This window comes from Oryctolagus cuniculus, chromosome 1 (genome assembly GCF_964237555.1).
Source record: "Oryctolagus cuniculus chromosome 1, mOryCun1.1, whole genome shotgun sequence".
Lineage (NCBI taxonomy): Eukaryota > Metazoa > Chordata > Mammalia > Lagomorpha > Leporidae > Oryctolagus > Oryctolagus cuniculus.
The window spans coordinates 229,797,724-229,819,063 of NC_091432.1; the positions used below are offsets into that span (position 1 = coordinate 229,797,724).

The 21,340-nt window shown below is 57.0% G+C and overlaps 2 long non-coding RNA genes across 2 annotated transcripts in view; one reads left to right on the plus strand and one right to left on the minus strand.

The window, feature by feature from the left end:
- Positions 1 to 14,804: 14,804 nt before the first annotated feature.
- LOC127493133 (uncharacterized) lies at positions 14,805 to 21,003 on the minus strand. The gene is made up of 3 exons (XR_007923180.2): positions 20,363 to 21,003; positions 17,663 to 17,820; positions 14,805 to 16,416 (listed from the first exon to the last, which is right to left on the minus strand). It is a non-coding gene; the product is annotated as an uncharacterized lncRNA (long non-coding RNA).
- Positions 15,580 to 21,340, plus strand: part of LOC138847507 (uncharacterized) — a 31,265-nt gene continuing 25,504 nt past the window's right edge. Inside the window, exon 1 of the long non-coding RNA XR_011385348.1 lies at positions 15,580 to 21,279. This is a non-coding gene — a long non-coding RNA (uncharacterized lncRNA). The remainder of the gene's footprint in view (positions 21,280 to 21,340) is intronic.

A 21,340-nucleotide genomic window follows, 5' to 3' on the forward strand; every position in this document is an offset into this window, starting at 1 on the left:
TGGGGGCCAGGGAGAGCCTTTGGGTGCTGTTAAGCTCCCCCCTCTTTGGGATCTGTCTGGTAGCCAGCGGGAGTCTCTGTTCTGGGCACTGGGAGTTGGCGGGTGAGTCTCGGAGCCCGGGCTGTCAGGTGCATGCAGCTGTGTGGGATGAAGCGGCCGCCACAGGGAAGGCAGGTAGCTCCAGCCCCACGTCCTCAAGGGGCCAGACTCTGTCCTCCACACTCTAGGCCCTGCCGAAGTCTCGAAACCAAAGGCCGCCCAGGGATGGTGTGTGGATTGGGTCTGCAGGCTGCAAATCCGCTCGTTCCCTGCTGTGCGCCAGGCACATGCGGGGCTCTGGGATTGGACAGCGATGGCCAGGCCCAGCTCCCACCCCTGGGGCTATAGACCAGCCAGGCAGGATTTGAGTAGGTGTCCCGGGAGTGCTGACTCAAGGTGTGCTGAGAGCGGCAGGGGCGAGCACTGTGCACTGTGGGAGAACCGGCCTGAGCTACCCAGGAAGCTGGCCCGGGATGGGGTTCTCTTGAGGCTTTCGGGGTGAAGTCAGGGTATGGAGAGGGGGTTCGCGGTGTGGCCTGTCATCTGTCAGCAAGCAGATGGCACAGGGGCCAGAAGGGGTCAGGACATCTGCTTCTCCAGCCCCCAAAATTGCCAAGGTGTCAGGCTGGAGAGCAAAAGCCTTGAAGAACCAGGAGACCTCTGGTTGTGGGAGATCCTGAGCTTTGATCAAATTCTCGACTCCTGGCTCCGTGCCTGGCCCCCATTTTACAGGCGAGCAAACAGAGGCCCAAGGTCACTGCCGTCGTTTGGGTGCCTGTTCAGTAAGTGTTTATTCCCACCGCAGGTGGCGTGTGCTTCTGTGCCCCTCTGCGTGGAACTCGGCCACGGAACGTGGCGGGAGCAGTGGCCTCAGCGTGCTACGTGCCTCCTCTTGGCTTGGGAACGGGCTCTTGGTAGCCATTGGTTCCAGAAAGCCACAGGGCAGCCAACAGCGCCCCTCCCCGCTGTGGTGGGAGTGACTTGGACCTGGCCCGCGGCTGGGCCCGGAGGAAGGCAGATCGGCTACTGCCAGGCTCTGTGTAAACATTCCTCACTGAATCCCACCAACGGCGGCTGTTAGGATTGTTCCCATTTAGCAGGTGATGAGACTGAGGCCCAGAACCAGCAACCCTGTGTCCTCCCAACGCTGGAGTCTGGTCCCCCAGCCCCGGGCCTTCTGGTGCCTCGGCACCTGTGCCCGAGGCAGGACGTGCCCCCTCCCTTAATTGTAATTCAACGACTTGTGATATTTTGGTACCAATTAATATTGATTTTACAATTGGTTTACGGAGATGTTGTTTTATTACTAATATATTTAATGTGCAAATCAATAAGAACACTTGCTTGGCCCTCTCCCTGGAAGGTAATAAAATCAAACATCTCAGGGGTAACATGCTATCCGATCTGTGAATGGCAAAGCAGATGCTTAATGTAATAGTTAAAGACGCGCCGGGTGCTTGGCAAAGCGGCTGCCTCCCCCAGCCTGGCTTCAAGGCTGCCAGCGAAGGGCCTGAGCATGGCCTGCGGGGGAGGGGCCAGGGCTGGGGCTCCGGAATGCTTGCCCAAGGGGCTGCGTCATCCTGGGGAGCCAGCCCTGCCCTGGCCAGCCTCCTCTGGTCCTGTCTCTCCCCCCCCCCCCCGCCTTCCCTCTTCCTCCTCCCCCCTCCCCGTTCTATCATTCCTTCTGTTCATGCTTCCATTTAGTTATTAATTTACACAATAATTTGTTCTTCTGTTTTCCAACTAATGCCATTGTCTATTCACGGGTTCATTCGTTCAGTGACCTTTCTGTTCTTTTGCTCATTCATTCAGCTCAGCCATGTTTCAAAAAGGGTTGTTTAATGATTTGACAAGGCGGAGTTAAGGGATGGAGAGAGGGGTCTTCCATCCACTTCTTCACTCCCCACAGTGGCCTCAACAGTGGGGCTCGGCCAGGCTGAAAACCAGGAGCCTGGAACTCCATCCAGATCTCCCACATGGGTGGCAGAGTCCCGAGAGGTCGAGTCATCTTCTCCTGCTTTCGCAGGTGCACTAGCAGGGAGCTGGATTGGAAGTGGAGCAGCCGGGACTCGAACTAGCACCCATATGGGATAGTGGTGTTGCAAGTGGCGTCTCAACACACCGCGCCACACCGCCAGCCCCAGTTCAGCCATTGGTTTAACACCGCGCCACACTGCCAGCCCCAGTTCAGCCATTGGTTTAATCAGCCATTTGTTTGGCCACCCATGTACCCATCCGTTCTCTTGTGTAGTCTTCTATTTGTTGATTTGCTCACTCATCATTTGTTTGTTCATACAACCACCCCATAGACTGGAGCTGAGCACTCGCTGTGGGCAGGCTGGGTGCTGGGGGCCAGGGCTGAGCTTTGGCCCAGGTGCACAGTCCCTGCCTGCGCTCTGGAGTCACAGTCGGGTGGGGGGACTGCTTCTCTTGGCAGCCTTGAGTGGCTGTCGCACCCCTCCACCCCCCTCAGTTTGTCCTCTGTCCACTGGCAGAGGCTGATGACATGCTTGTCCCCTGCCATCTTCCTGGGCTTAGCCTTTCACAGTCTCCTCTTCCCCGGTGGGCATCCAGGGCTCAGCTTGGGGCTGGGGTGGCAGCTCTGCAGGGGTCACCGCTGCCCAGGGCACCATCTGAGGCCAGCTTCCAGCTTGCCAGGTCAGCCGGCGGGAGCTCCCAGCCGCCGTTTGCCGCCACCTCTGCCTGGGCTCCATGCCATGGGCTCCACACCCCCACCCCGTCCTGGCCTAGCGCTTGGTGAGGAGGGCGGTTCTGCCACACCTGAGGGTGAGCGGAAGGGCACAGGGCTCAAGGACACTGGAACTGGGTCTGTCTGACCCCAAAGCTTCCCTCATAGCCGAGACAGGTGAGCGCAGACCTGGAGCCAGACGGCCGGGGCGCAGTCTCACTGCCTGCTGGCCAGCAGAGGAACCCTGGGCAGGTTCCCGGCCATCCTGGTGGCCTTGTCTGATCATGGCAGGGAACTCGGGCTTGTGGGGAGCCTAGCCTGGAGCAGGTGCCCTCGAAGTCCTGCTGAGGCTGTGCCCAGAGCCCGAGAGCCCTCCAGGAGGCCCAGGCATCGGCAGCCACAGCAGGCAGTGGACGGTGTGGGGTCTGGGAGGGTTGGGGAAGGCCGTGTGCAGCGATCGGGGGGGGGGTGTCACAATGCCCATCCCCCCCGGGGGGGGCTGTGCTGGGTGCGAGGGATGGAGGGGCCTGGAGCCAGGCTCCCCCGCTGTGATTTATGGGAGAGCCAGTAATGAAGCCGCTGGCAGTAAATAATCAGACATGAGAATCTTACCATTTAATTAACCAAAAAGAAACGACAACAAGCACTCTCTCAGCTGCCACCCAGTCCTCGGCAACCCTCGTGTTGTCGCCCCGTTTCACAGAGGGGCAAGCTGAGGCCAAGAGAGGGCAAGGGGCCAAGCCAGAGCCCCACGGGAGTTGTCAGTGACCTGGGACACGACCCCCTGGCCCCGGCATGCTGGGCCCAGCCCACTGTCCCCCTCCCCCCAGACTCGTCTCTTCTTCCTGCCCAGCCTCCAGATCTTTCTGTTGCCTCCTTCCCCAGGAAGGCCTCCTGGATTGCTGCAGCCCCAGGAGCTGCTCTGAGTGACACGTGGTCTTGGGCAGTCAGGGGCAGGAATGAGTCCCGAGCACCATCACGCCTTCCACGCCTCTCCTCGCTCTGCTGGGGTGGTGGAGTCAGAAGTCTGGTTCCTGCCTCACGGCCTGCTTTGGTGCCCAGGTGATGGGGCCACTGGCCCCAGGGACACACAGGACAGTGTGAGCTTTTGTGAAGGGCAGCTACAGCCTCTCGTCTCCTTCCCCTTGTTTCTCGGGGGCCGGCCACCGAGTGCTTCCTGGCGTTCTGTGACTGGCTCCATGGGAGCAAGGAGGCGGCAGGTGCAGAGGGGAGGGAGGGCCAGGCTGTGTGTGCCAGGTTCCCGGCTGCTGCTTTTTTCTCTCTGTAAGCTTTCTTCAGCGGCTCACTTCTCACTGAAGGAGAACCTACCTTTTGGAGCCCTTAGCAGGCGCCAGGTGCTATGCTGACTGCTTCACTCAATGACCTTGTTTGCTTTTCACAGTGGCCATGGTGGGTGTCTTATTAACTCTGTTCTCCAGCTTAGGAGCATAACAAGGCCTGGAGAGGGCGGTGACTTCCCCGAGGTTACCCAGTCGGTGAAGAAGCTGCTGTGTCTGTCTGAGCCAGCAGGAGCCCCAGGAGCCAGCAGGGCAGGGTCAGGGCGGCCGCAAGAACCTATCTTACTTGGTTCTTAAAGATTTGTTTATCTAATTTCTTTGAAAGGCACAGCAGCCCAGAGAGAAGGAGCTGGGCGGGGTTGGGGAGAGCTCTTGCATTCGCTGGTTCAGTCCCCGAGCGGCCGCAACAGCCAGATCTGGGCCAGGCTAAATCCGGGACCAGGAACTCCATCCTAGCCTCCCACGTGGGTTAATACGGAATTCTGGCAGTGCAAGCGCGGGCTTACCCCGCCGTGCCGCCGTACCACCCTACCAGCCCTGGGAACCTCAGAAATGGACAATTCCTGCAGGTCCAATAAAAGGGGCTGAAGCAAGTGGGAGAGATGTACTCAGTGTAGTGGCAGGTCTGGTCCCACTGCGCAAGCCCAGGGTGGGGCCCCCAGGGGCCTTGCTCTGGGGACAGCTGGGGGGCTGGCTGGGAGGACACACTGGGACTCAGGCTGACCTGGGTTTGGACCACGGCTCTGCACCTCACTCCCGTCTTGTAACCTTGGACAAGTCCTTCCGGGCCGTGAGGGATAACAGCGTGGCCTGACTGCTTCCCCAGGGTGTGGCCGGGGTCCCCCAAGGCCACACAGTCTTGTGCTCAGCAGAATGTGCCAGGGCACGGGACGCACCCCCAAAACGTGAGCCTCTGCTGTTCCTGAACTGGTGTGTGTGTTTAGGGATACATCTGAGCAGCAACGTTTCTCCTAGATTCTGTGCTTGCGTCCTCGGGGCTGTCGTCAGACTCAGACAGGATCCATGGTACGCCCCGGGGCCAGGGCTGGGACACGCTGGGCGCGTCACAAGGGTAGGGCTAATCTCACGTGCGCGTCCTAGAAGTGTCCGGAAGGAAGAAACCGGGAATATCCGCGGAGATTTTTTTCCAAGGTGATGCAACGGCTGGCGCTGTTTTCTGTCTTGGTGATTTGTCTGTTTTCCACATCTTTGGTGGGAGGAGGCATCCCTGGCAAAGACGTTCCCCAGGAAAGCGAGAGGCAAGGGGAGCAGCTGGGGTCCTCCCAGAGAGCGGGCGCCCCGCCGGGCGATTTCATGCCAGGCGTCTTTCCTGGGGGGGTCCCTGAGGGGTGTCCAGGGCTGGCGACCCCAGGCTCTTCCTGCCACTTCCTTAGAGCTGGGAGGCACCTCCTGGGACGCCACAAGAACTCCAGTCCCCTCCCCCGACCTCGGGTAAGCCCCGATTCCTTCCCCCTGGCCCTGCCACTCTAGGGCAATTGGCACATGGGGTGTGGAGACAATGGAAGCTGAGTGTAACCACTGTTTATAGAAAAAACGGCCCAAGATTTATTTATTGGAAGGTGACTGAGGAATATGAATTCTACACTCCATTTAAAATGCTTTTTATTTCTCTCAGCCTTGGGGCCCAGAGTACATCTAATTTCACCCACAGCTATAATTCTCCACCAAGCAGTGCCTGCCGCTCCTCTGGGTCCCCAGGAACCGAGTTAGTTTATGTCTGTGGTTGATGAGGCTCAGGCAGGGGCAGCCACGGCGACGGCGCCTTCCGCACGCCCTCCCGCCTGTGCCACCCCGGCTCCGATTCCAGGCCCCTGTGTGTGTGTGTGTGTGTGTGTGTGTGCGCGCGCGCGCGCCCTGGCAGGCGTCCCGGCTCGTGGGGTGCCCACAGCGCCAGGCCTGGGGGCTCGGGCTGGGCTGGCCTAGCCTGGAGCCGGCACGGGGCCATATCTCATGCTGGACGTGTTGATTGCTCCAAGCCCAGAGCTAACAAACAATTAGTTTGTTAGTATATTTATCCCGTGAACGTCGGAGCCTGTGATTACAAATCCAATAGCGGGATTGGGGCAGCACCGGAGATGAATCAGTGCTACGGGCCGCTGTGTCAGCGGCGGGGGCGGGGGACGCCCGGGTTGGGGGAGCAGGCGTCTCGTGGCCTTGCCCGCTGTCCGCCAGCTGGTGTTTCGGCTAGTGGCTTGTTGGCCTGTCTGCCTGTCTGCTGCTGACTCCTTGCTAACCTGCTGCCTGGTCCCGAGCTGCAGAAGACATGAGGAGAGAGACCTCTCAACTGGGAGCGACAGGACGCAGGTTCTGGATGACCGCACCGGGGGTGGGGGAGGGGCTGACGGTGTCCCCGAGGTCGGGGGGGGGGGACCCCAGGGGTCCTGGCCCCTCCTTTCCTTGGGCCTTTACAGTATCCTTCCCCAGGGCTCTCCCGTGGCCCCCTTCCTGCCTGGCCCCTGTCCTCAGCGCCCGCCCCCCTGGCACCCAGTAAGAGCAGTCCGCACTTTGAGATGGAGCCCAGTGCTACTGTGGACACCGTCTTCCCCACTCTCATCCCCTCTGGGGCCCATCACGCTCCCTTTCTATGGCAACGTCTTCCAGCACCTTCCGGGATAGGCGGTCCCCGACCCAGGCCCCAGGTGCCTCCTGGCTGCGCCTCTCCCAGCTCCCTTCGGCTCCTCTGCCATTGCCGCCTTCTCGCCTGCGGCTGCTCCTGGAGCCAGTGCTCCGGCGGCTCAGCCTCGCCCAGCCCTCCTGTGAGACTCGTCCACCTCCCTCCACCCGGGGGACCCCAGCTCGCCTGTGAGCCCGGGTTTGCCGGGCTCTCCTTCCCTCTGCGCCCCTGAGCCCAGGCCCCACGCAGCCCCACCCCACCCCTCACCAAGCTGGCACCCGGGAGGGCTCAGTCGTCCCCAGAGGCCTTCTCCTGGTTCAAGCTCTGCTCCCAAACACACCACCACACCTGCTGTTGCCGGAGCCACTGCCTGGATCAGGCCGCCACCTTCCCTGGGGTGCAGTAGCCTCCCAGCTGCCCCTCAGCCCCAAGTGGGCCCCCCCATGTCCCCCGACTGCCTCCCAGGCTCCCTGAACCTTGTGGGTGGCACAGGCAGAATCTGCAAAAATGAGTTAACAGTCCTCATGCGCTGGGGGTGCTGATAGGACCTCCTGAGAACTCGTGACATCAGTGGTCCATATACCTTTGTGTTCACCCTGTGTCTGACACTGGGCCTGGCAATCTCCCGGTGGTCGCATTGCACCGTCGCGATGTGGCGAAGTAGAGAGAGACTGGGACGCGCCCGAGGCCCCGGCCTGTGTGCGGTTGAGCTGGGGTTCCGTGTGGGTCTGTTTGACATTAGGGCTCAGCTCCGCACTCCCACCTGTGGGCCTGGCCCCTGCTGTGGCCATGGAGGCTCAGGGCCTTGGACCACATTTCCCCTGTAGTCCAGGGGTGTCTGAGGCGCTCAGGGGCCCCCTGGATTTGCGAGGTAGGGCGTCCAGACTCACGCTGCCCAGTCTTGTTTATGACACGTGTCACGTGCCAGGAAGCTCCTCTTCTCCAAGTGCACAGCCCAGCGGGCTTCAGGGCCCTCCAAGGTCGTGCAGCTGTTGAATTCCAGACGTTTCCACCCCCCCGAAAAAAGAAATCATCCCGGTCTCCCCCTCTCTGTCTCCTGTCTGTGTCCTGTCTGGGTGTTTCACGGAAGTGGACTCCCACACCATGGGAGCTTCTTCACCTGGCACGGCGGCCTGGAGACCCGCGCACGCTGTAGCCGGGGCAGCACTTCCCATTGCCATGTGGAGAGACCACTGCTGTGTGTATCTGCTCATCAATGAGGGGCGCTTGGGCGGGCTGCAGTGTTTGTTACCCCATGAGCAGCTATGTCGGGGGACCTGAGTGGGGCTCACTGAGCTCACCGCCCTTCTCTTTGTGTCCAAGATGGGGATGGTGGCTTCTGATCCACTCTGATCACACAAGCCACGTATGGAAAGCATTGCTCACCCATTTTACAGTCGGGAAAACTGAGACTCAGTGAGATTAGGTGATTTGCCAGCTCTAGTTGTCTCCAAAATTCTTGCATATAACTGCCAATGGTGCTCTGCCTCTTTGTTGGCCCAGAAAGCTTGAGGGAGAAAAAGAAGAGGTGTAGAGGTGGGGCTGGCAGAGGCAGTGAGTTTTTGCAGGATTTTGTAGGGGCCTTGCACTGTGTCCCACCAGCTGCTGGGGCTGCCATCGGGAGGTGGGGAATGAGTGTGACACCGGGCTCAGTCCCCCCTATAGGCCCGGTATGTGGGAGCCTGGAGACGGAGTCCAGCCTTTCATGGGATGGGAGACTGAGGACCCAGCAGGACAGGATCCACCTGTGCTGCCCACGCAGGGGAGGAGGGGCCAGCTCCAGATGAGGGGCACAGCCTGGATTTCAATCCAGCTCCACTGGACCCAAATGTGTGTGTGTGCATGTATGTATTAGGTGTTTATGCAATGTGTGCATGTATGTATGTCTGCATGTGTTTGTGTGTATGTGTGTTTGTGTGTGTGTTTGTGGATATGTGTGTATGTCTGTATATGTATTTATGTGTATTTGTGTATGTTTATCTGTGTCTGCATGTAATGCGTATGTGTGCATGCATGTGCATATATGTGTCTCTGTGTGGATATGTGTGTGCTCTGTGTGTATATGGAGACTTGTGTGCATGTGGGTCTCTGTGCATATATGTGCATGTGTGTATTTGCTTGTGTGTATGCATGTGTTCCCTGCATGTACATGTGTGTGTGGCTGTGTGTGTTTATGTGTATGTGTGTGTGTGCTTCCTGTGTGTGTCTATGTGTAGGCGTTTGTATATATGTGTTCACAGGTGCACAAGTATGTATCTATGTATGTGTGCTTGTGTGCATGTGTACCTGTTCCTATATGTATATGCACACACATGTGTGCTTATGCATGCGTGTTTGTGTGTACACATGCATGCACATGTGTGTGTGTGTATGTTGGGTGGCAGTGGTTGGTATGGCAGAAAGGGCCATGCTGTGTGCCCAGCAGGGGAATGTGTATTGGCGCCAGGCCTAGCATAATGAGGGTTGGGTGGCCCAGGCAATTCCTCTCTCTTTGGGCAACACTGTCCCCCCTCCCCAGGGAATGAGGAGTAGCTGTGGGTGGCCACAACCAGGGTGTGCCTCCTTTAGAAGGCGTGTGAAGCGGTGTCCCTGGGGAATGGCTCTGTGGGGCTTCCAGGACAGTCCCCCACTGGAGATAAGGGGACAGACATCTCCAGCGATGCCTTCTCCTGCGATGGGCTAAGTCTGACAGAGAGGGGGTTCATGAGGAGGCTGGGGGCTGGGGGCTGTCCCCTCAGTGACACCAGACAGGAGCAGGAGAGCTGGGCCTGTCCTGAGAGGGATCCGGGAGTCCCAGTCTAAGGTTCCCTGACTTGTTCCTTTGTAGCTGGGACCCCAGAAAGGTCAACAGCAGAGTTTTTTTTTTTTTAAGATTTATTTGTTTGAAGAGCAGAGTTGTAGTGAGGCAGAGGGAGGAAGGGAAGGAAGGAAGGGGGGATCTTCCATCTGCTGGTTCACTCCCCAAATGGCCACAATGGGTGGAGCTGTGGGTCTATCTGAAGACAGGACAGAGGAGCTTCTTCACGTGGGTGCAGGGGCCCAAGTACTTGGGCCATTTTACATTGCTTTCCAGGTGCATTAGAAGGGAGCTGGATCAGAAGTGGAGCAGCCAGGACATGAAGCAGCACACAGAAGGGATGCTGGCACTGCAGACAGTGGTTTTATCCACCACACCACAGTGCAGGCCCCAGCAGTAAAATCTTAACATGAGCAGAGCCTGAGGGTGGTGGTGGGAAGGGGAGACTAGAGAGACTGTGACCCACTCTGCAGCCCAGCGGGGCTTGAGGGAGCTCCAGAGGACAGTGGGGTGCGTGGAGGACTCAGTGGGGATGCCTGCCCCATCCTTCACGCAGGATGGCTGTATAGAATGGTTCAGAGCCTGTGCTCTGTATACCCTGCCTGGGTTTAAACTGGGCTGAGCCTCAGCATTCTCTTCTGCAAATTGGAACTCATAATAGGGGTATTATGAGGACTTGGTGCGAATATATATATATATATATATATATATATATTATGAGGACTTGGTGTGCATATATATACATGTATATGTGTGTATGTATATGTGTATATATATATATATATATATATGCATGCCAAGGGCTCATCAAGGCAAGTGCCCAAATAATGGTGGTTAAAGTAGTTCTTGCGTAGGAAGTGGGGAGGAAGCCATGCCTTTGCGCACCTGGAGATGAAGGGAGGGCTCTCACTGGACTCTGTCCTGGGCACGATGAATGAGCTTGGGCAGGGAGAGCCACTAGAATGTGCTGCCTGTTTGTGCTCTGGGTGAAGCCACCACCTACACCCCCTTCTTGGCTTCCATAGCCTTTGCTGCATGCCGAGCCTTGTCCTAAGCCCTTCATAATCTCCTTCATTTAATCCTTACAACACCCCTTGAGGTAGGTTAGATTTTATGATTCCATTTTACAGCTGAGGATATTGGGGCCTGGAGAGATTAACAACTTGTACAAAGGCACACAGCTAGTAAGTGGAAGAACTGGGATTTGAATAAGAGCAGTCTATCTCCCAAATCTGTGTCTTGAACTAGATTTCTACCTGGCTGTGCTGTCTGGGACTAGGACAATTGGTGGGCTGATCCTCTGTGGTCTGAGTATAGCTGTCAAGGGGACAGGGGTCTCTCAGCTAACATGGGCCAGGGGGACCCCAAATCATTTTCCTTCCCAGTCATTTTTTGACATAGAATTGTCTGTTGTAGGTTCTCCACTTAGCTTTCATTTCCTTTATGTCAATCTTGGGCATTCCTGAGAGCTGAGATCTTAGCCTCATGTGCCTTGCTCCTAGCATCATGCTGGCCTCGTAGTGGGCACTAAACTCACAACAATTTATTATCATTGTGGACACCAGTCTGGCCTCCTAGTCACCATGCTCCTTGTGGTTAGCATTTGACCCACCTCTGTAAAGACTCACATGAATAGTTCCAAAAGGATCAATCTATACTGAATGGGTTATGACCCATATGAACCTCTGGGCCCCAGGTCTGTAGGATAACTTATGAACTCATACACTATGAAGGGCAGATGACTACAGGATCTTTTGTATTCTGTGAGCCAGAAGTAATACTCCTGGGCTACTCCTGTCCATATTCCTGCCTCTACCTTGGGAGCTAACTTAAAATTGCCCTCTGCAGATGCCAAGGTGGAGATGACCCTGATAATCCATGGTAACACAGCCCATACTTCCTGCCTAGTACACATAGGCCAGGACCCCTCATTTCTGAAGGATGACAATGATAATGAACACTGTCTTTACCACTTTTCCACAGGAGCTCCAGCTGAAGAGACAGAGTCTCTGGGGCTTCTGCTGCTAGCCTAGCCAGTCCCAGCCTGCTCCAGGCTATGGGGATCCAGATCTCAGGACCTGCAGTCTCTGATTTGAGATGGCCAAGCCCTACCGAGGGGCAGTGGGGTCTTATGTGAGTATCATGGGGCTGTGGGAGGAGAGGTCCTGCCAATAGTGATGGTGGGAGAACCTTAGTGTCTGAAAAAGAACTTTGGAGGTGACCCTTTTCTAAGTTAGGAGGCAGAGAATGAAGAGGTTAGGACAGAGGCTTTGCGGTCATTCATTCATTCAACAAGGATGCACAGTAATCATGACAGACAAAATCCATGGGCCATACATCCTAGAATGTGTGTGAGCCCTGCCTCACCAAATGTAGCAGTGTGGGCTTGTACCAGCTGGTAGACTAACCTCAGGGTTTACATCTGCACAATGGGGACGATGACAGTATCTTCCTTCTTGGGCTGTGGGACAATTAACTGGGATAAGGGCTTATCATAGACTCTGGTCTACAATCCATGCCTAGTAAACAGAGGACAACAACTTCCTCTTCTGGCTATTTCTTAGCTCATTGTTTATCCTAGCCAGGGAAGGGTATCCTGGGGATGTCCTCAAAGATGCAAAAGGGATGCCTTTGGATGACTCAGTAACTCTGAGCCTCCTGAGGTCTCAGTTGCAATGTAAGTGGCCTCCTGGACTTCCTCGTTAGAGTGTGGGAGGGACCAGCGTGCAATGCGGACACCTACAGCGGAGGGAAGAAGAAAAGCTCCAGGCAGCACCATGGACAGCGTAACTGCTGTCCGTGGTGCTGATCGCTGATCGCCTGCGGTCGGCCTCTCAGCTTGCAGGAAGTCAGACAATCGTGCGCTTCTCAGGGCCGGAGGGAATGTGTGACACCTGTGCATGCATGTGTGTGTATGTGTGTGTGAGTGCAGACATGTGCATGCCTATATGGGCATGTGTGTGCATGCAGGCATGTGTGTATGTGTATGTGTGTATGCTTGTGTGTGTCATGTGACTCAGAGCAGACAGTGATTCATTTCAATAAGGCAGTTAAATCTGGCTCCTCCCTCAATCCTGCAGGCACCGGGGACCCAAGCCAGGCAGGATAAAAGAGTGGCTCGAGGAAGAGTGATGTCATAGGACAGCTGCCCCAGGCTTCAAAATTCCTCCTCCATGGACAGTCAATCCCCCCACTTCCAGAAGTCAGGAGAAAAGACTCACAATAGACAGCTTTTGTGAGATCCAGGCAGCCTCTCACTTAATCCTTACAATGGATAACCATGGAGGCAGGGACTCCCTGTCCCAATTCTATGGGTGAGGAAGCAGGCAGAGGGAGGTGAACTAGCTTGCCTGGGTCCACAAAGCCAGTGGGTGGGTGGAGCTGGGTTTAAGCTCAGGTGGTCTGGCTCTAGCATTTTCTCAGCCATCACTGATAGCCCCTCTCAGCACCAGATGGAAAGGACAGGAAACTGAGGGTCTTCAGCAAGTGGTCCCCAGGAAGGCTTATGGCAGGGGGTGCACAACACCCTGCCACCGGAGGCAAGCCAAAGAGGGGAGCCAAGGAGAGATGGGACTCTACCCACTCTTTCCAGCTTCTTTGTCTTTCTGTCAGAAATGACCATAGTGTCAGAGGGGCTTTCTTGCTTGCCTGGGGATGTATGACCAGTCTGTTGCCTTTGGGCTGGGACATGGTGGACTGCTTTCCTCCCCTGACCACTACCGCACTACTGTCCACACTACCTTGGGTCCAAGGTGGGGCTCCTTGTTCTGGGTTAGGTCCCCACTGATGTAAGAGAAGGTCCCAAGACCAGACTGGCTTCCTGTGGCTAAGACCCCTTCCCAGTGAGCTGCCTCAGGACCTGGGAATCTGGGCTGTGCCACTCTGATTTGATGTATGTCTAGGAGGGCATCTGATGCCCCAAATGAGCAACTCCCTGAGACTGTCCAGGGAGACAGGGAGTCCAGACAGATTTGATTTAATCCTTGGCTACTCCAGTGCCAGCTCTGCCTGCTCCCCACCAGAAGGTCCTGGAACACTTGGCAGCTGAGGCCACACAAAACAGGTGCCCCTGTCTGCCGTTGCCCCGCCACCACCTCTAGATTTTGGATACAAGAGTTGATCTCTTTACTTCCTGTAACAGCTAAAAACAATTTTTAGAAAAACCCCAAAGGCATTCATGACATATTAACAGACCTGGTAGGATGTGTCTATCTGTCTTGAAGAGTGTGGGAGACGTTTTGCATATAATTGTCTTCCTATTTGTGAGATGTGATGGTGTGGGGTTAAGTCTGTGTTATCTCTGCACATGCACGATGGCATCTCTCTCTCTCTCTCTCTCTCTCTCCCCCCTTTGTGTGTGTGTGTGTGTGTGTGTGTGTGTGTGTGTGTGGAGAGAGAGACAGAGAGAGAGAACACTTGAGTCCTTGCATAAGACTATGTGTCATGCCAAGGAATGAGTCTCAATCTCTCTGTTTCCCTCTCCCTATCCCTTTTAACATGCATGTTTATGTGCACAGTCTTATACTTACTATGCATTTCTGTGCACACCCAGGGTGTGACTTATTGTATGCATGTGTGTGTGTGTATCCTGGCAGGGCGGCATGTGTGCCCATCCCTCACCCTCTCTGGGGCCATCTCTCTGAGCCTCACAAGGTGTGCACGTGCCAGGATCTGCGGGTGTGATGCTGACATCACAGCTCCCTTCACGACACTGAGTTCCCGACTCCCCCACCCCCAACCCCGCAAACAGCACAGTCGTGTCTTTGAAACGCTCCCAGCACCTGGCTTAATAGACCTTCCTGTGAGCATACTCCCACTTCCGCACTGCTCCCCAGTGACTGGGGACCTTTTGTCAAGCACATATGAAATTAAGTGAAATAAAAATCATATTAAAAATTATTACCATCTAACAGCCATTAGTCTGCACGCTGCTGTCAGCCTGTGATGGATTCCTCACTTACTTCAATGAATGTTCTAACGACAGTGATAAAATCACTCAGAAAAAACAGAATACACTGTTAACCCTCTCCCCATCGACACTTGTTTTTCTTGGAGAGGAACACATGGAGTGCTCTTGGTGGAAGGCGTGAACCCTCTGTGAGTCTCCAGGCAGTGGGTGGAGCCAGTGTGGGGCCCTGGGCTTCCTCCTCTGAGTCTTGGGGGAGAATTTCCCTCCTGAGTCAGACAGGGTCTCTGGTGTCTGAGCTCTGGGCTGACATTTGGGTTCTGGGTCAGGTCAGGGAGGGCCTAGTTCTTAGATTTCAGTTTTATAATATTTATTTTTATTTATCTGAAAGGGAGAGAGAGAAAGAGAGAGAGAGAAGAGAGAGAGAGAGAGAATGAATCTTCCATCTGCTAGTTTACTCCCCAAATGGCTGCAACAGCCAAGGCTGAGCCAGGCTGAAGCTGGGAGCATGAAACCCCATCTGGGTCTCCCATGAGAGTGTTGGGGGCCCAAGCACTTGGGCCATCCTCCACTGCCTTCCCAGGCACATTAGCAGAGAGCTGGATCAGAAGTGGAGCAGCTGGGACTTTAACTGGATCTCTGCTATGGGATACCAGCACCACAGATGGTGGCTTAACCTGTTGCACCACAGTGCTAGCGCCTAGTATTTGAATTTTAGGCTCTGAGCTATGGTAATTTATTGACAAAGCCCTCCTCAGGGCTGGGGAGAGGTAATCAGATGAGAAGCACACGTGAGAGGTGGGATGGCCAGGCCCAGCCATGCCGTTCTGTCTGCAGGAGAGAGGGCCGGGCCACGGACGAGTTGTTGAAGGAAGTAGAAGCTGCAGGACATTATTCACCAGGATAAGAGGTGCAGGGCCTTCTCCACAGGAGGAAGGAGCTAGTCTGGGAGGACTTGGACATCACAGGGGGCAGTGGCAGAGGCTGCTGCCTCCTGGGACCACAGCCCAGCAAGGGACAAGGCCAGAGAGACAGATTCAGCACCCAGCACAGGGGGGAAGCCAAGGGGTGGATGAGGCCATCAGAGAATGGCAGGGGCAGGGAGTCACAGGGACAGGAGCTTGAGGACCACTGGTCCCTGAGAAAGGCCCAGGAGGGGGCAGAGAAGTCGTGGCAGGGGAGGGGCCAGAGTGCAGGAAGGGGTGACGCCACAGGACTCAGATGGGGACGGGGAGAAGGTAGCGAGTGGAGAGTGTGGGCCACCGCAGGGTTGTGTTGCAAAGCATCAGGCGACTGAGCAACATGGACAGCCTGTGGAGGTCATGGGCAACAGCACAGGGGTGTGGAGGGGAGGGGCAGGGTTGCCCTCACCTGCAGACCCCTTCATAAAGGGAGAGGGCCCCTCCCAGCACCTGCTCTGGGTAGGATGACCGAAACTCAGTTTACCCAACGCAGGTGCTGGACCTGAGGAGCCCCAAGGGCTTCTCCACTGTGATCTGGGCCCTGGGCTAACTTTGCTCCTGTCTGCTGGGCCCTGTCCAGCCCACAGGGACAGGGTGTCGGGCCGTCCTGGTATCGCTTGGTGACCCTTGGAGGAGAAGGCACTGAGGGAGGGGCTCCTGCCCCAGGCTTTGGGGCCCCAGAGCGTCACAGACTCTTCTGGTCCCTTCGTGGGTGAACTCGGGGCTTCCAGGGAGCTGGTAGAGTGTGTAAGGTGGTGCCATGGGGCCTGGGCAGGGGTCGCTGCCCTCCTGGCTAACCTGTCACCCCTCCTCCCACCACGAGGCATGGTCTCTGCTGCGGGCGGGGGGGATGGTGTCCCTGGCGCTCTCCCAGAGTGCCCTTTGTAAGAGTGGCATGCACCTCCCACTGTGAACTGAGACATGAGCTCAAGGGAGAAAGTTGACATGGAGGCCACGGGGCCCGGGGTTCTTGGGAGACGACACAGGCTCTTTTCAGCTCAACTGGAGGAGGCTGCTGTGGTTTGGTCCCTGCTTCCCCTTGGCAGAAAGATGTCCCCTGTGCCCCTTCCTTGGGATGGCGTGGATCCACCTGTGCCAGGAAAATACCGCAGCAGATCAGCACGTGGACACAGTGACATCAACAGGACTCAGGAGACCCAGCCCGCAGCCTGGGACAGGGCCAGAGAGGCACCGGTCGCAGCAGCCTTGCCCACCATGGCTCTTTGTTTTGGGAGCCACACGGCTTCTCTGCTGGCATCTCAGTGTGTGCCTGTTTGGTTCTGTCTCTGCCCACACCTCCGGGGCTGTGGCCATGCAGCAAGGTGTCCCCACATCCTTAGGACAACACCAGACTGATTTGTGCCCCTTGATCTTGGGTACAAGCTCTGCATTCCCGGGCCCGAGGACCCAGCTGACCCTGGCTGAGTCAGGTCTTTGTCTCTGGCCCACTCAACTGCGGCCAGAGCCATATAACATGGTGATGAAGCCGGCAATCAGTGAAAGGGATGCAGCCGACTCTGCTCTGTAAGTGCTTTCCGCGCTTAATTCCTCTGCCTCACGCAACACCCTGGGACACGGGAGCTGCAATAAGCAGCCTCCATCTGTAGATGTGGCACAGAGAGTTTTAGTAACTTGCCCAAGGTCACACAGCTTGTACATGCCCAGTAGTGTGATCTTAGCATCTGCAGGTACCCTCTCATGGGTACAGCTGGGAGGCCCATCCTTGAAGAGCAGCCTTGAGAGCAAGTGAGCTATGAGCTAGACAGAGACCTCTAGAACCAAGTTAGTGGATGCTAATGCCGGACCAAAGAGGCCTGGGTGGGTACCAGAAGGAGGTGGTCTAAGGCAAAGAGCGGAGAAGCGGGGGCTAAGTGAACTGGGCAGGTACCCGCCAGGCACCCCAGCAGCAGACCCCTGCCAGACTGGGGCTATCAGTGAGGGTCAGGTCTGGAGGCTTCAAGCTGAAGCTCATGGGTGCTCCCAGGAATGGGCGGCGAGCTTCATGGAGTAGCCAGGACTTCCCACCACCATGCCAGCCAGGCAGATGCCACCACCTGCATCTGCCACCAGGCTGGGCTCTCACTGGCTTAGGACTGGGCAGGGTGGAGCCCCAGGGGCAGCTGCAGCGAGCTGGAGCGGCAGGGGCTGAGGCATGCAGGCAGCCCAGGCGCTGGGCCGTGCACCCGGCCCCTGGGCACCCCCTGCTGCTGCCCCCCACCCCCATCTTGAGTTCCTGACATCTCAGTCGTTGGGTCTTCACGGGAACAGCCACAGCCAAAGCAGCCCTGGAGGGGTGTCCCTCCCCTGCTCAGGGAAGCAGGAAGGCCTGGACTCACCGGCCCAGATTCAGCTAGGGCAGCTGGGGCCACTTCCTCCGAGCGCCGTTTGCTCCTGGATTGAAGCCGGGTGTTGAGTCCCCTCCTCCATGGCCATGGCTTGCATAGCCACATTCAGCAGGTGCAGCAGACCCTACACTGCTCCACTCAGGACAGGGCTGTGGTAGGGGAGAGAGGGAGTCAGAGACAAGTTCAAGCGGCAACCTTGGCACCGTGGGAAGCAGGGGCTTTGTGCACATAGAGCTTTGGTTAGGAAAGTGAGGGAGCAACCACACCTTAAGAGCCGCCTTGGCCCTGGCACCTGAGCCTCATCTCAGGTGTCATGGCCAGAACCACCAGGCCCAGGGCTGGGAAGAAGCCACCCCTTCTGGCCCTGAAAAGTCACCATACAGAGGCTATGATCTCACCCGAAACTTTGACCCTGGCATTTCTGGGGTGTCCCTTGTGATTTGGGGGTGCAGTAACTCAGAGGCTATTCCTAGGGTAGAGGCCTCACTCATTCAGTCTGCAGGTTTTTACGACAGGCCTACTATGTGCCAGGGGTTGCAACTGGCACAGCCTCATCCTATAAGACACAAATGGACCAACTATTCTGGCAACTCCTGGTACACTGACAACTCCTACAAAGAAAAGTACAAGCAGCTAAAGAATATGTAATAGGGAGACCAGAACTTTTCACTAGCCAGGGTTTTATTTATTTAAGTGTTTGAGAGGCAGAGGGAAGGAGAAAGCACGTTCCCGTCTGCTGGTTCACTTCCCCAGTGCCTACGGTGGCCCTGGGCTGGGTTGGGCACTAAGGTTGGGAGCCAGGAACTCGACCCTGGAGCCAACACTGCTGCCTCCCAGGCTCTGCATTGGCAGGAACCTGGAGTCAAGAGTCGAAGCTGGGAATTGAACCCAGGCACTCAGATGTGACCACAGGCATCTTAACCTTAGGCCAAACACCCGCCCCAGGAGACCAGACTTTGGCTGTGGGTCAGGGAATTTAGCAGAGACCTAAAGATTGAGAGAGAGGCAGGCAGGTGAGGAAGCCACAGTTGGGGGACTCACACCTGGAGAGCTCTGAAGCAGAGGAGGCAGGTGCATTCGAGGGAGAGGGGCCCGTCCAGTAACGGGATGCACCAGCTGGCAGGCTGGGTCTGGGGATCTGGCACAAGCCCTAAGGGTGTGACCAGGGACAGATAAGCAGGGGTGCCCTGGGTATGAGGACGCTGGTTAGCTTTGGGCCAGCATCACTGTCCAAGGAGGGAGAAAGCCCTGAGGCAGGGCCCAGGGACTGGTGTCTCAGTCCTGCTCAGCCCGGTTCCCTTCCACGAAGGTTTACTGAGCACCTGCTGGGTCTGAGAAGGGGCAGAGCTCCTGGCCCCACCTGAGATAGAAGGCCGCCACTCCCGACGGAAGGCTGGTGTTCCGGGCAGGGACCTGGCACACTAAGAGGGGCAGCACCGTGGAGGAGGACAGGATGGCCCTTCCCATAGGGATCTCACTGATGGTGATCAAGGGACTGCTGAGCCTCTGGGTCCCCTGCAGGGGTGCTTGGGGACCTGGTGGGGCTGAAAGTGTGAAGTCTCTGAGCTGAGAGGAACAGCAGGTCGGGGAGCACGCAGTGGGACTGAGAGTCACCCTGGGGGTCCGAGCAGTCACGGGGTCCCACGTGGGCTGGCCTTCCCAACCCAGCAAAGGCACCGAGGACCTGGGCCAGAGACGGGAATTGAGTGGGGTTGGGGGAGGAGGAGGGACGCAGTGGTTGAGAGGAGCTGCGGGGCATAGAAAGGGTGTGTGTGCGTGTATGCACATGTGTGTGTGTGCCCATGCATGTGTGTGCACGTGTGTTTAGCATGATCGGGAACAGGAGACCCTGGATTCCGTGAGCTCTAAGGGCTCCCACATTCCAGGGGGGAAGGGCGTGGCTTTGTGTCACCAACCCTGGGGCTGAGAAGCAAAAATGAAGGGAACCTTGTCTGGCCAACAACTGTGGGGTGCGGTAGGATCAGCTCTGGGTGCCTCCTGGGCTCCACCACTGAGGAGCTGTGTGACCCAGGGCCCGTCTGACAGGGTTTTCTCCTCTGTGAAATGGGCACAGGATCAGGAGCACTCGGCGAATGGCGTGGGGGGGGTACTCGCAGCTCCAGGGCCTTGTTCCAGGGGAACAAGGGGGTGCTGTGGGTGCAGGACAAGAACGTGTCTGACCCCTCGGGGCCTGCGGAGTCGCCTGTGGCCATGGAGAGGAGGCGTCCAGGCAGGAGCTGAGGCCATTCTCACAGGGGACATCAGGGACTGGGGCAGCGGCTGGTCCGCTGTGGGCCCCAAGAGTGGCCTCCCCCCACAGTCCACACCACCGCTGCCCGGCTTCAGCGAGTTGAGGGCTACTGGGAAGATTCTCAACCTTCTGGGCATGGTTGGTAGGGTCACAAACCTCGCCAAGATAGGACAGGAGAGTGCTGTGGGTGGCTGGGGAGTCCCAGGGCCACCGGGGGATGTCCCCCAGCAGTGTGCTTGCGTGGGGTGGAGGGGGTGAGCCAGGGAGATGACCCACTGTGGCCTGCCAGCGCTGAGGCCTGGGAGTGCGTGAGGCCTGGGGGACGCGAGGCCCTCCTGGTCACAGGTGCCCAAGAAAGAAGGCGCCGGGCTGAGACCTGCGGGACCTGTGCACGCAGCAGGGCTGGGGCTGAGGAGGGGCGTGAGGCAGGAGGTGCTCACCGTGAGGACCACGCAGGTGCTTGGGTTCTTCGTGTGTACAGTGAGCACGCGGGGGCTGAGAAGAGTCCTGAGACGGCGCCGTCAGGCACCGCGCCCTCACCCTCTGTGGACTGACTCAGCCTAGGCGACCGCGCACCCAGGGCCGCACCTTCGGGGAGAACCACGACCCAGGTCAGGCTTCCATCTCATTGGCCGTAGGCCTGGGGGTGGGGCTGACGCAGTACCTCAAGCCACGCTTCATTCTCATTGGCCCTGAGCCCAGGGGGTGGGGCCTGTGGCCGATGACGTCTCACGGCAACCGGGCAGGTGGCACAGTAGCTCTGTCCTCGGCGCTCACGCGTGGCTTTTGTGATTCTTAGCGGTTATCTTCTCAATATGTATTACAAATGGACTTTTCTTTTACAAACCTTTGTGATTTCTTCTGAAGATTAATAAATAATTTGAAAGGAAGAGTTACATAGAGGGAGAGAGAGAGGGAGACACAGATCTTCCACCACCACCCCCACCCCGGCTCACTCCCCAAATGGCTGCAACGGCCAGTGTTGGGCCAGGAGCCTGGGCCCCTGCACCCACGTGGGAGACCTGGATGAAGCTCCTGGCTCCTGGCTTCAGCCTGGCCCAGCCCCTGGCTGTTGCAGCCATTTGGGGAGTGAACCAGTGGATGGAAAACCTCTCTCTCTCCCTCTGTCTCTCCCTCTATCTCTGTAACTCTGCCTTTCCAATAATTAAATCAATCTTTAAAAAAATAACAACAGCAGCAAACAATGAGATCAGCCCACAAGGTTTTCTGAAGAGCTAAGCCTCGTGGAGCTCAGAACAGGGCGGGGCCTGCTGTGGGCGCCACGGCCGTCCCAACCGTGTTCCTGTCCACACTGTCACCAAGGATGAAGCCAGCCTCTCCCAGCCCCTCCCCGAAGGTGAGGCAAACCACGAACCCCACCAGGGCCGCCTGGGCAGTGGGTGAGCTGGGGGCCAGGG